The 14,615-nt window shown below is 43.6% G+C and overlaps 1 protein-coding gene across 5 annotated transcripts in view; it reads right to left on the bottom strand.

Annotated features, from left to right (window-relative positions):
- The window catches only part of LOC115022096 (partitioning defective 3 homolog), a 191,804-nt gene that overhangs the window by 162,734 nt on the left and 14,455 nt on the right, over positions 1–14,615 (bottom strand). The window lies entirely within an intron of this gene.

Here is a 14,615-nt window from a genome sequence, read left to right as displayed (position 1 = left end):
TGACGTGAAAATCAAGCACAAATAAATGTGTTTGAGTTGCATCCAAACGGACACAACAGCACCAGGTAATGAAGATGTTTTTAAGCTGCTGAGAAAACTGAGACAAGAAATATAGTCGGTGTGAGGCCTGATTAAAGGCTGTAGAGCGGTTTGACAGGCAGCAGTCACGACACAACATCGAGGTAACAATTAAAGCTTAATTCCTTTACAAACTTCAAAAACAGCCACTTAAGCAAAACATTCATTCTGTCCATGTTTGCTCTTCAAAAAAGACATTCTCAATCGTCGGGGCCGGAGGGGAATCCCAGCAGTAGCTCCGGTATAATTGCATCCAATTGCACGTCAATGTTGTGAGATGAAAAACACACGCAAAAGGTCAAACTGGAGGAAGATTTAAAGAAAGTAAAAGAGGAGAGTGGGGGCGAGGAGGGATGGAAGTCAAAGCAGAAGAGCGCAAGACAAAAGTGAACACATTATGATAGATTGATCATATACAATGAGAGGTACAGTAATCCTTTCATCGTGAAAGTCACCTCAGGATCTTCACGTGCAGAAACACGTGCACAGAAATATAAGATATGACTGTACGCTTTTTACTGCATGATGCAATAACGCCAGAGACAGAATGTGTAGCGTGCACGTTAACGCAGGTGTGCATCTGTAATGTGTGCGTACTGCGAGTGTGTCATTCGAGGCGCGGCTGCTCGGGTTCAACCCGCACACGGCGGTCCTGAGGGAGACAGCCTCACGTGTACAGTTTGTACAGTTTCCTGTCCTTTGCGACACACGGAGAAAAGAGGTCTCCAGACACATTGGAGAGGGAGAAGAACACTTGTGTTCAGTTTAACTCGCTAAATGACGCTAGAAGAAAAGCTTCCCTGGGAGAAGGAAAGGGAGACGTTTGAAAAAGAGAAGACGGGCAGAGCTCCAGGAAAATGTAACCAGAAAGAAAAGCTAAATAAATGTTATTAACGAGTGTATCAAGTGATGAATCTGGTTTCTTTTCATAAACAACTTATGATATTGAGTAACTCCAATGTTTCCAGAAAGCACCGTCCACGCTGCTCAACTCATCTCAGTTCAGTGCAACAAGATTTTATAAAAGCCTCATTCGATGCAACGGAGCCACAAAAACGTTGCATTAGTATTTCCTATGTGTTGTTTCCTGTCAGCTACACACACACACACTCTGTCAGACTGCCGTGACAGATGTCCTCGTTCATGACAGACTGTGTCACTTTGTGTAACCCCCGATACAGAGACCCTGTGGATTCCAGCTGATGGATCTCACACACACACACACACACACACACACACACACACACACACACACACACACACACACACACACACACACACACACACACACACACACACACACACACACACACACACACACACACACACACACACACACACACACACCAGAGCTTCTGCAAATCAAAGCTAAGTTCTTATCGGACACAGAAATGCAGGAAGTAGCCAACGTGCACGAGATCTGCATCTGTCAACAAAGCAACGCAAACAACCGACTGTGTGTGTGCGTGCGTGCGTGCGTGCGTGTGTTCTTGTCATGGTTTAAAATCGGTCCGTGCTGTGGGAAAGTAAGCCGCAAATCACTACTTTAAATACAAATCAGCCAAACCACATTAAAGGTTGAGTTTATTATGAATTGAGTCGTCGCCAGGAAATCTTAAAAACTTCAACAAACTGGATTCTTGGCACAAGAACACTTCGATGTTTCTACGGTCGCTCACACGTCTCAGTAGCTGACCTTTTAAAAGTAAAAGTTGTAAAAGTAACAAACATTAACCACAAGTTGCTATTTTTACCCATAATAATGATAAAGCAGAAAATGTGACCAAACATTGAACGGATGAAAGGAAAATCTTTTCAATACATTTAGAACACACAGTGTGCGTCTCATGTGCGCTGAAACATCTGAATGCAGCGTTACATAATGCACACAAACAATAAGATGAGAGGATTCCAGACTGGAGACCCCGGGCTGCGCCAAGTTTAGAGTTAAAGAAGCAGCGTTATGTAAGAGTTGATATACGCGTCTGTGTGGGCTCGTTGTGTGTGGTGGTCGCCTATATCAAGTTCATATAGCCTAGTGTTTGTGTGTGTGTGTGTGTGTGTGTGTGTGTGTGTGTGTGTGGACCAGGCAGGGCAGGCCACATCAATAAGAGTTGTGCGTGTTAATTCTCTGGCGTCAAGTTCAAAATAGCTCACAGCAAATGCCACGGCGCCAAATTTAGGAGGAGACAGGAGACACATAGTAAACGCACACGGTGCGTGTATATCCACTTTACGCTGTAAGGATGGTAGGAATATATTTTTAACTTCATTACCCTCAAGGTCTCATCTGATATTTGAAAAAATACATCATACAAAAATGCTCCCCCTGGGCCTCGTTGAAGATTCCCATGATGCTAATCTGACAGACTCTTATCGCAAGCACTGCACGAGAACTAAGAACAGATCTGAAGATCAAAGACGGCGTCGCCTGCAGTGGACATCATCACGCCAACAGGCCTGGACGCACGCCAAGGCCGAGAGCCGGCTGCCAGGGAAAGTCCAGCAGCGCAGAACACACGGCCCATACAGCGCCATAAAAAGGAAGGTCCAGGGAGACGTCGAGGTCTCGGGTGTAATCCATTTATATTCAAAACAGGGGATAGAAACTTCAGTTTTGTATTTGAGATTAAGAAAAAGTGATATTTTGACACTAATATTTGAGAGTAAAAACGTTCCATAGAAATAGTTTTAACCTACAAGTGCGACAAAGTACTGACGCAGGATATTTCACAGCGGAACAATTAACTTTATTCATTTATCAAAAATCAGTAAAGCTCTAGAAATGATCAGCCATCCGATATAAAGAACTCTTGTGCGCTAAAAATGGATTTAAGATTCATTAAAACTGTGCAAACTCGAGCAGTTTAGCTGCATCTATAAAGGGGAACATAGTGAGCAACCATTAGTGCGTTGATGCATTAGAAAAGACGAACAGGAAGCACAACAGGTCAAAACAAGAGACCAGCTCAGCTGCTCAGCTCCCAACACTCCAGAACACAAACTCAAATCAAAGCACCAAATGGTTGTCGGGCACAGTAACCTGGAGTTATTGTGACAACCCCGACGTGATCAGTGAAAAGCCTCAGCAGCAAACACCAACATGTCTCTGGAAGATTTAGACTTCCAGTCAGATGAGAGCGAGTACGAGGTGGAGCTGAACTCGGGGGCCGCAGAGAATCGTGATGACGAGTCGAGTTACCTGGAGCTCGTCCTGCTGCACGACAAGCTTAAGTGGTTTGAACACATCTACTACAACAATGCAGTGATGGACATGCAGGTAGGGCTATCAAGTATGTTCTCAGTGTGTCCATCACTCTTAGTGCGAAGAGGCAACATTATGTCTTAAACTTGATTTCAGTCAGCGGAGGCGGAGGAGGATGAGGATGAGGATGATGATTGGCCGAGCTTTGACTTTGCCAGACTACGTTCAGAGTTGGATGCAATCCGGGACTACGTCGACAGCATTGTGGAAGACTTGTTCTCTGCAAATTCCTCCGAGTCATCTTCCGTCATATCGCACGAGGACGGGCCGGGGTCCGACGCCGACGACTCTGCCGTGAGCAGCGTTCAGGATTTGTTCCAGCTGTGTGAAGAAGCAGTCTCCACATCTTCCTCCAGTTTGTCCGCTGACTCAGATGATACGGAATGACGAGACGGCGGTGCAGAAAGCTGTGAGCTAATATCTAATAAACATTTTTATCTTTATGCAAAATGGTTTCATTTGAGGAGAAGCTGAAGGCCAATAACAAAAGGTGTTTGGCATTTCACTTTCAATCCTGTATCTCTTTCTTTTCCAACCTCTCACCACTTTCTGTCCAACGCTCCTCTTCCCCCTCTTTGTCCTTATAAGACTTTTACAGAACGCCGTCCTACACTTGACACACATTAAGACTTGCAGAGAGTTCTCTCTAGGAATCCTTCGCCCATCTACTCAATACAACCCCGTGGTGCTGCATTGACGCCGTTTACAGCAGATCAAAAACACTTTTTCTTGTGCAACTTCATTTGCAAGTGTAATGCGACACCGTTTTGTGCTCTCCAGAGTGCTGCCCATCGCTATAAATAAATAAAACGCGTTTTGCCGCAGCCTTCTCCTCCTCAGTTTGGTTACAATGGATGCTGCAGATAACACAGAAGATCTGAGAGAATAATTAAGTGATTGCAGATTTAGGATTCAGAGCAGGAGCTGTTTTTATTTAACACTGAGGCCCAGATGGAGACTGAGGGAGGAAGTCACTTAAAGGCAATGAGATGGTGGAAGCTGCTAACATTAAGACAATGTGACACTTATCTGCTGGTGATTTAAAGGGAAACACCACCTAATACAATCTGTGGCAACACGTGCTTTATCCTCACAGCAGGAATAAGCAACAATGGATTAAGAACAGTGGGCTTCTTGTTACTTAAGGTCAAGACCTGCACTGTTGGATCCATCTGTGGCTAAAGGGAAGATTGTGATGCTGTTTTGTAAATTGGATGAACTGAAGTACAAGAAGAAGTTGCACATGCATTTTATATGTTCAGTAGAACACGTACGAATAGACTGGAGAAAGAAGAAATGCTGTGATCTTACGTCTTAAGTCATCGTACTGCAAAAAGAAGGAAAATAAATGTTTCATTTGGTTATAGTTGCATCATCTAAACCAGCAATTCAAAGCCAGACGTCAAAAGTCAAGGTTCAATTTATAGATCCATAAAAAGGTTTGTGATCCAAACTGCTATTTGGGGCTGAAGCTTTAGAGAAGCACTTTACAGAAGAACATTTAAGTTTTATGAAACTATGTCTGCATTCATATCGTCAGCATAAGATTTGAGGAGGTAATCTCGTCCTGACAGAACACCAACTGCTGTCTTTGTTCTGCTCACCAGAGGTTTTACTGTGCAGCTCAGGTGTGACGGTATGAAGCTGCTGGAAAGGGAACCCTCCCTGGGTAAATAAAGGTTAACTACTACATGTTTCCAAAAGGCTTTAGAGAATGTGTTAAACAAGAGCTGAGAACTTAAAACCTTTAGAAATATCCGAATGAGAGTTATCACTTTGTCAAACAATATTGACAAACATCTCTCCGCTCCGCTCATCAAGCTCGACAAATCCCCTTTCAATCTCTTCTGGTGTTGGGATGTGTGCACGACCTCGGCAGGGCTACACGCTGCACGTGACCTCCGCTGCAGGGTCACAGCGAGGTTGAGGTAAGAAACAAAAGAGCCTTTCATTTTGGTCTAAATGACACCAGTGGGAAGAGAGGTAGGCGGAAATTGGAAAATGCCATTCAAGTGAAACAAACAGATTTCTGTACAAAGACAGATGTGTTGGTGTGGCGCGGGGACGAGGAGGAACTGCAATCCATCAGTTAGTACATATTTATACGCGTGTGTGTGTGTGTGCACTGTATAATGTGTATAATCTTTTGTCCAGTCAACTTAAAACTACGACTTCAGAAGAGAAAACTTAAAATCACAAGTTCAAGGTTGATTAGTTATTTTAAGACTTTTAAAAAGGTGCAACATACAGCATTGTACGGCTCTGCCACAGAATATCACTAAAGGACACAATTAAGACTTTGGAGGCCAGAAACTTGTGTGTGTTTGCTTTCCATGTCAGCATTTACATCACTGTGACCGACTGTAGCTCCGTCCGTCTCGCCCAGTTCAAGTGCCAAACATTTCTCCCCAATGTAAGTGCCAAGTGGAATTCAAGGGCCTGGCCTGCTGCCAGTCTCATTGAATTAACTGCCACCCTGGACCCTGTGTGTGTGTGTGTGTGTGTGTGTGTGTGTGTGTGTGTGTGTGTGTGTGTGTGTGTGTGTGTGTGTCAAAAGGCTGCTGAACTTGGTAATGAATATTCAGTCTGGATGAGAGGGAGGGGCGATAGGTTTCAATGAAGGTGGGAGGCCACAAAAACACAGCGAGAGAGGAGGCTGCACGCTGGAGCCCAAACCTCTGGCTACCTGTTCTTCATGTGTCCTCGTCTCTCGTGTAACAGAACGAGAAACCCGAGAGAGACGCTGGCAGAGCAGACACCTCAATGGCATCGAGCCGCACACAGAACAATGTCACCATTCAGAGAAAGACTTATATCTGATCAAAACAGGAAACCGCTTGACAGTTTAACACACTACGCTCTAAGAATAGTCAAAACGCCCACAAGCAGACGTTAAAACTAAAAAAGGCCGGTACGATTAACCAGCTTCAAATGGAACAAACGAGAGAGTCTTTACTTCAGCATGACAGAACCACAGTTTGCATGCAGTGGTGGGAGTAGAGAGCTCCTCGTCATATAACTTACTCATCTGATGAACGGCATCAAAGCAGAATCATCCAAACAAAAAGGCAAACCTGTGAAAAATGCAAAAGAACAAGAGGACCTCACATGTGGTGCAAAGGGACCAAAGCAGGAGATTTCCGCCTGTAGCCCGATTAACATAATGAATAATGAACACGTAGCAGCCTCGTGTCTTTTACTTCCACCTCCTGTGCCGTGAAACCCGAGAGGAAGAGAGGCTGGATGGAGGAGGTCTGCAGGGCTGGAAGTTAGGAGGGAAATGTGGTTCACAGGAGGGAACCAGAGATTTATGAGCTGCAGATTTGCCTCCAAACAAAGCGAGTCATCCTAATGGATATTTCATTCAGCAGACAGTTTCTTCTCCCCTGACGTCTTTAACAGAAGATTTAAATCATGTACAAATGTGCAATTTTGTTCAGATGCTTTCATAAAAAGAGTCTTCACACATATCTGTAATTGTTCTCCTGTTCAAATCATTTCCATTTAACATAAACATGCATAGAAACCTACAGCTGCTCACAAAAAAGGTAAAGAAACGCAGCAGCTGGGTGACTGGTGAGCAGTTATGCAAAGCGTATGTGGTTTGCAGTAAATTGTCCAAAAAGACAATCGCGTACCTTTATCAATTAATTTGCATTTCGCCCCTGCCACCGCAATAAGCGGCTTAGCGGGGAAAGCTGTGTAGAAGCATTTGGGATCAACAGTTCAACACATTGTCTTCTCGCACGTCGACCTTCACACGGGTTGTACGTTAACTAGCGGATGCTAGAAATCAATGGAATGGAGGGGAGGCTGGTGTTCTCTAGGCAAACACTGGGTACAAAGATAAGAGTCTGAGCGCCTCACTTTATCTTTATTAAACTACTCGTTTCAGAAATTGCTATTATGCCGTCTATGCTTTAAAAACACAGTTAAAGTGCCACCAAGAGCAGAAAGTTGAGTTTCTGATCTACACTGACAGGAGTGCATCAAACCTCAGAGAGTCATGGTGTGTCTGTAGTGCCCGACACACAGGAAAGAAACATGAACCCTATCCTCCATAAAGGACATGATGTTGAAGAACAGTCTGCAACTGTTGCACTGCCACAGACTGGCACGTCAGATGGTTTTAAATAGCATTTATAGGTCCGTCTTAAATGAAACCTGGGTGTTAATTTGAGCCGGAGAAGCTACAAAGCAGCTCGCAGAGCAACATGTGGCTGCCAGATAACTTTTGACAAGCTTTCCTGACACCGAATTTAAGTGCAGCTGCAAGAATTTCCTTAAAATTGCATCACGTCTTTCTTCATTAAGCATCAGAATGGCATTTATGCAGCCTGTTTAAGAAGAAACACGACGCAAACGCAGTCTGTGGTTGTCATTCGTGGCACCGTGCGTAGAAAAGTTCCCATGCTGAAAAGTATTTGGGCTATATTTGTCGCTTCCGTTAGTTAGAACACTTCCCGACAGAGCCTAACAACTTTCTAATCACGTAATGTTCACAAATAAAAGGGCTTTTTATCAAATTGTATCAGTCCATTAGGCCGAGAGATACTTAACAAACAACCAGCACTAAGTGTTCTTTGGCTGCAGATAAAACCGTAACAAGGTCAGTGTTACTGTAGCAGCAAATACAGCGTGAGGCTGGTTCTTATTGGAGCATCAGGCGAGAGGTTCACTGCATCAGGACAATTCAGACAGAAGATATTAATCAGACAACTGTATTGAATTGTCTTCATGTCGTAGTCATTGGTAATAATCACCCAGTCAAATACTAAGAGAGCATTTGTTAAAGGTATTTGGAAAGAGCTGCACAGTGACAGGAAGCTGTGGGCATAAGAGACTGAATTAAACTTATATTATATCATTGTAAAGATCGGACATGAATTCAAGACAATGTTTTGCTTTTGAACATATTATAAATGAAATGTAAAGAAATATTTTGACCTCGTCAGAACAGGAAATGCAGAAACCGATATTAAAAGCCATCGTCTTAACAAATGTAGCCTTTACGATACAGTCCGAGTCTCAGTCTGAACGTTACAGCGTAGGAAATCACCGTTGAGTTTGTTTCTTTCAAACGGGTCTCAGAGAAAACGAGGAAGTAAATTGAAGACACACGTCGGAGCGTCGTCTGCAGTTACACCAGCTGTCAGCCTGCCAGCGCTCGCCCCAACTGCTCTTCATCCTTGAACAACAAGAAGGATAGAAATCAGGTCTGAGTTGGAAAAACAAAATGATCCAGCAACTCTTAATGCTGAAACTAAATCTGGCAACAGTCCGCATGTGCTGGAGTCTATAAATACCCTAACAAGGAGGCCACAAATGAAAAAACTTCCATTGAAAGTTAGAGAAAGTGCTTCAACAAATGATTAGCTTAGAAGCCCCGAGTACCTCCACTTCCAGACCTCAAGATTACTGTCAGACTTTAAACTCAATGTGGGTTTTGTTTTTTCAGGTTGGACTGAAAAACATGTTTTTGCATGACACGAGACCCTGAAGAGAGCGACAGCGGATAAAGAAAAGAAAAGAATCTCTCCTCACAAGATTACTGACAGAACAGAACTTTTGATATCTTTACCAATGAAGTGGGAACTAAAGAGAAGAACACGCATAAAAGACATGGAGACAAAGAGAAAGAGCAGCAACACGAGGGACAGGAAGGTGGTGATGGAATCGGAGGTCGAGTCAGAGGCGGCCGGTTCAGGTGCATCGGAAACTCGTGATCTGGAACGCAAAGACACACGATCCTCTGCAAGTGTCGTCATCCACGAGTGACTTTGGCAAGCAGGGCTGAAAGCTGTAACTCCAAGTGTACTTCAAAGGCACTTTATTATAATGTCTGCAGAGAATCAGTGTCCGTATGTGAAATCTCTTCATTTGCAGAACCAACAGAAATACAATTACAGTTTTCAATAAACAAAAACCACCTGGGAGTTGTGGTTCACCTGCAAAATGACGCTACAATAGATCGAGTTTCTTTATTTGTTGTTACCTGAAGAAGCTCTGCCCACATCAGTCCCTTCTGCCAGCCGCTGTCATAGTTTGCAACAGTTAGCTGTTTATTTATTTTGGGTGTTACACAGCTCATTCACCAGTCGCTCATTCACTGTCAGCTCTGTTGTTCCTGTGTGGTAACAGCACCATCGGGCATTTTGACAGCTGGCGTAGTCCAAGCAAACCAGGATCTGAAACTAACGGATCGGGCTCTACAGTGTCTGAATCTGACCCGGTGCTGTAACTGCACTTTGGACATTAGGCGTGTGTATGACAGCATGCCCGTGGTCCGAACACTGAATACAAAACAGCAGCTATTAGTTGTGATACATGACCTTTTCTTAGCTGTAGCAGCACAGAGAACACAAAACAACAAGGCAATGCAACGTGTTTGCACTGTAGAGCATCAACAGCAATGATCAGACATACCCGTCCCCGGCTCACTTGACGAGACTCCATACATTAAACTGCACACGCACACACACACACACACACACACACACACACACACACACACACACACACCACTGATCCTCCTCTCCTGTGGCAGACAGCTAACCTAGTGTGCAACGCTGCAAACGACATGTGTGCACAGATATAGGCGAGCGTGTGTTTGTGACATTTTATGCGCGTTACTTCGCCGTGTGTGTTCTTTAGCATACATGTGTGTCGTTGCAGTCTAGCTTGTGAAAGACACACGCTGCAACACAATAACCTGTGTATCAGATTGCCACAGTGTCTGGTTATTGATACTCTTGCACAGCAACAAGAAACTGCACAGAGTGGGTGAACTGTATGAGAAATTGAGTCGATACTTGAGCTCCAGGAGCAGCACGCCATTTGCATTTATATGTTGCGTCAGACAGTGAATAATCTTTTGCTGTAGCATAAATCTCACTATGGTTAGGATCGTAATCTCGCTCAGCGTAAAGGTCCTCTGAATTATTTTGAACACACTTAAACACCAATCTAAACTGCATTCCTTTAAGCAGTCGAGGTGAAAGTGGCTCGACCTGACAAGGAAGACGTTGCAATTTCATATTTCTCTGCAGGTTTCACCGGCCCTTTAGCAATAAAACCTGTTCAACCTGCAGGACATTCTCGAATTTTAAGGAAATTGGAAATCTCAACAGTTCTGTATCATTCCAAATAAACCAGACCAATGCATATTTCCACAAAGACACATGGTACACATATGTGAAGGCAAAGTAAAGCAGAACGAGTGTCGGGACAGGTGCAGGAGGTTCTGCAGGCAGCTGGATCAGATCAGACGAACAAAGCGAAGCCATCGCACTCAAAGGCTCGGCAGCTGAAAGGCCTTCACGGTCGTCGCATTAGAGGATTCTGTGCCACGTTCCCCTCAACTTTGTAGGCCTACTTTAATTTCACACTCTTTCTGACTGTGACGATTAAAAAGCGTTTGTCGAGATACCGTGCAGATAACTCATTTAGTGCACCCCTGAGGGACAAGAAATTCTGGACAGTCCGCCAAAGATTTGCACGTCAAATCACTGGAAATCTTCTGTATCTGACCCGAAGCTTTTTCAACGCAATCACCCGCATCCATCTAAATTCAACCAGGGGGCCAATAAGCACCAGGATTGGCGGATTATATTTGATTGCAGGAATCAGTCAGTCGGTATCGTATTACAAAAACACTTGAAGCACCGCTTACGGCACAATGACTGACTGCTATCAGGAGACAATCTCGTGGTTACGCTCATCTGGTTTCTGGAAGAATGTGACAGAAGGATATCCTGTCCGTCTGAAGTGGAAGTCTGACAGACAAAACATCGAGCCGCCTTAAGGAACCGGTTCAACCAAAGCAAGTGCCTTCTCCTTCCCAGAGCGACCTGTAAATGGTTTGAGGAATGGTGGTTTGAAGCTTCTAGAACTACAGGGGTCACTGAAACACTCCCGATTATAACGTTAGAGCAGCAGTCTGCATGAAAGTCAAAAATGGAGAACAAATTGCTCTTGAAAATGCATAATGTGTTTGTTAATTTAAAAATAAATGGTAGTGTTTTGCATGTCACTCATCCTATGGTTACATGTTTGGCACTGTGCAGGCAGCAGAAGGTAATACCCCTGCAATGCATCGATATAAAAAGCATATATGAAGTTTACAATGTATAATTGAGGCACGAAAGACTAGCACTAACGTCCGAGTCTTGCCGCACTAACGTTTAGCATAAATAAAGTCGCCTTTTCAGTGATATAAATTGTGGTTTTTACTTGCATAGTGCAGTGTGAATGCTACCAACACAAGACACAAACATCACTAAAATCTCATCAAGGGGGAAATAAAATACAAAGATGACGCCAGGACTGCAAAGCAACGATAGTGTTGAAATGACAAGTTGATTAATTGATCAGTCAATCAATGACGGTTCTGAACCAGAAACCTTTTGTTGCAGCCTATAATTAAAAGAGCCATCCTTTAGTGGCTGTGAGCCACAAACCGTGCAGCAGATAGTAACCGCACAGCTGTGTCCAGTTGTTGAGAAACTCCCCACTGCTGGCAGATGAGCCTGAACAACACTCAAACCTCTTAATCTCGGTTAACGCAGCCTCACACTTGGCTTTGTCCTCACCAGTACTGATAGAAGCTCGGCCAGGAAGAGATTTAGTCCTTTCAAAACAGTGACACATCCCAGGCCGTCCCGTCGGATGACAAACACAAACCACAGCCGCGGCGACAGACTGACTTCTCTCCCTGGGGGGGGTCACGCGGCGTTCTCGCCAAAGCCAAACGCGTGATGAAGTGTTGAGCGTGAGGAGATGTTGGAGTAGACTATAAGAGTGGATGAGGACTTAACCTGAATGTGCAGCCTGTGTGTCATTGTTCCTGGTTATGATTATACACAGAGGTCAACAGATACTGCCGAGGCCAAAGGTAAGAAAGCCAGGTGTGTGATGACAACCAGAGGACAGAGGAAGATGGTGAGAGATGTGTGAAGAATGACAGACAGAAAATTGAATGCAAAGTAGAGAAGATTAAAAAAAGAATATTGTCAATAAAAGAGAAGGGGGACATTTGAGTTGGTTTGTTGTCGGGGGGAAGATGGAGACACATTTTCTCCTAAAAGTGACACCAAAGCAGAACCAGTTCTTCAATCACAAGCAGCCTCAGGACAGAAACACTCATTTGCTTGCCAACGACTATTATAATAATAGTTGGCCTTGTAACTGTGACAAACCACAGCCAGGATCATCTCAGTGCAGCTTCTTATTGCAACATAATTAACAACTGCGTATGTCATAACTTGCAAAGTGTTAATACAATTAATTCTCCCAAAATGCAACAATTATTTTAGTTGTTATATAATATATTATTAATACAACAATTAAATATAATTAGAGCTTTTGTGTTTGACATTTCACATGTTCTTACATCATTGGTATTAACTATGATATCAGACTTCAATACATTTTATTACTTATTTTTTCCTCCAACAATATCAGGTACTGCAGTTGTAACCTGCTGAGGGTTATTAGGACCAGTGTGACTCACTCGGGCGCTTCAGATGTGGCTCAGCCAGAAGTCTTACACCATAAAGCACAAACGTGGAAACTAGAGATGCATCTTCCTTCGTTTTACCAAATTCAGTTTGCATTGACATCTTCTCTGGTCTCGTCTCTAAAAGCTAGTACATTTAATTAGGTTTTGATTTCAATCTGCACTGAATGTGTGTGTGGATTCAATTGTAATTGTCCAGTGTTGGTTTCAGGTCCACACACACACACACACACACACACACACACACACACACACACACACACACACACACTGTTGTCATTTTGCATTCCATCAAGCCCCAACATGTTGTGACCGAAGCGGCACCGGCACACACACACACACACGCACACCTTGGCCCATTCTTCCTCCCAACCCCGATGAAAACAAGGCTTTCAGGACGTGAGTCACAGCGAAGTCATTGGCTTCTCCTATCAAAACATCTGCTGACACCTCAACCCCAAATGTCGCCAATCTCTGAATAAAAACGACTTACGCACATACCACTCTTGATCCAGTTATGATGCCAAATGTTATCCGTGGGATTGGGAGATGTTGTAAAAGAGGATTTACGGGGACAGAAGTAGTAGGAACAGTTGGGTCAACGGACAGACAGCGGTGCCTGGGATTACTTTGTGTGAGTCCATGTTTCTCTCATACACACACACACACACACACAGAGTCAGAAGCAGTGCTCTCTGCCAGCATCGTGCGACAGCTCGACAGCTCGACAGCACAGAGGAATAACCGGCCTCAGTCGTATCAGATTACAGCTCGGCAAACGGAAAAGGCAAAAATAAGGAGGCTTATTTGCTGCGGCTGAGATTTGTCATTATACACAACTGCATTAGCAGAGCGAAGCAGAGGAGGTCTGCCAAAACAACCAACGCTCACAACTCCAGGAAACACGGGGCCGGACGAGTGGAGACGCACTGAGATCTTTCACACTCAGACTTCCTTAAACAAGCTACAGCACGTGACTTCTTGATATTGGAATATCAATATGTTATCCGTGCTTCACAACGTCAGAGTCAGAGACATATGCAATGGAAAAACTGGAAACAATCCCAATATTAATATCATATATTCATGTTTATTCTCTAATAGACAGGCCTGCAAAATACATATTATTTATGTTTGAATAAATATAATACTGGTAGAAATGTTCTTTACGTGTTTAAATTGGGATGTTTTTGGCTTTGGTGTCATTTGATTTTTCCCCAATATTTTTTCAAATACATGTTGCCGTGGTAACAATACATGCGGATCAAATTAAACAATCTCTCTGTTTGCTCTTCACCGGTTTCTCAATTATGTGTATTTTTGGAACATCTATCGTGGGTGTCGTCAGCGAGGAGCTGAGCTGTGGCTGCTGGAGTGACGAGAACAGAAACAAGACGCTAAAACAGTTATTATTATTATTATTATTGTTGTTATTATCGTCACAGTTCTAGTTCATTATTCCAACAGCTGTTGGCTTCAGTGTGTGCTCAAATCTCAAATGTAGACGCTGGTTTACCTTTAAATCATCTTTCTATTATTAAATAAAAGCTCTGACAAAATGCTTCTCACGTAAAGGATCGGCCATAAACATGTCTCAAAGTAGCTAGAGAAGAAGAACCTCCGCACGTAACAGCTGTGTTATCGCAAAGAAATCTTCTCTCTCGGGCAAACTCATGTTCAGGGGCCACATGCAGCACGATGTGATCTCAAGTGGGCCGGAGCAGTAACATCACAGCATCATAACCTGTAAATAAC

The sequence above is a fragment of the Cottoperca gobio genome, chromosome 17, assembly GCF_900634415.1.
Source record: "Cottoperca gobio chromosome 17, fCotGob3.1, whole genome shotgun sequence".
NCBI lineage: Eukaryota > Metazoa > Chordata > Actinopteri > Perciformes > Bovichtidae > Cottoperca > Cottoperca gobio.
Note: the sequence above shows the minus strand (reverse complement) of the source record. Positions and strands in the feature narration are given on the sequence as shown.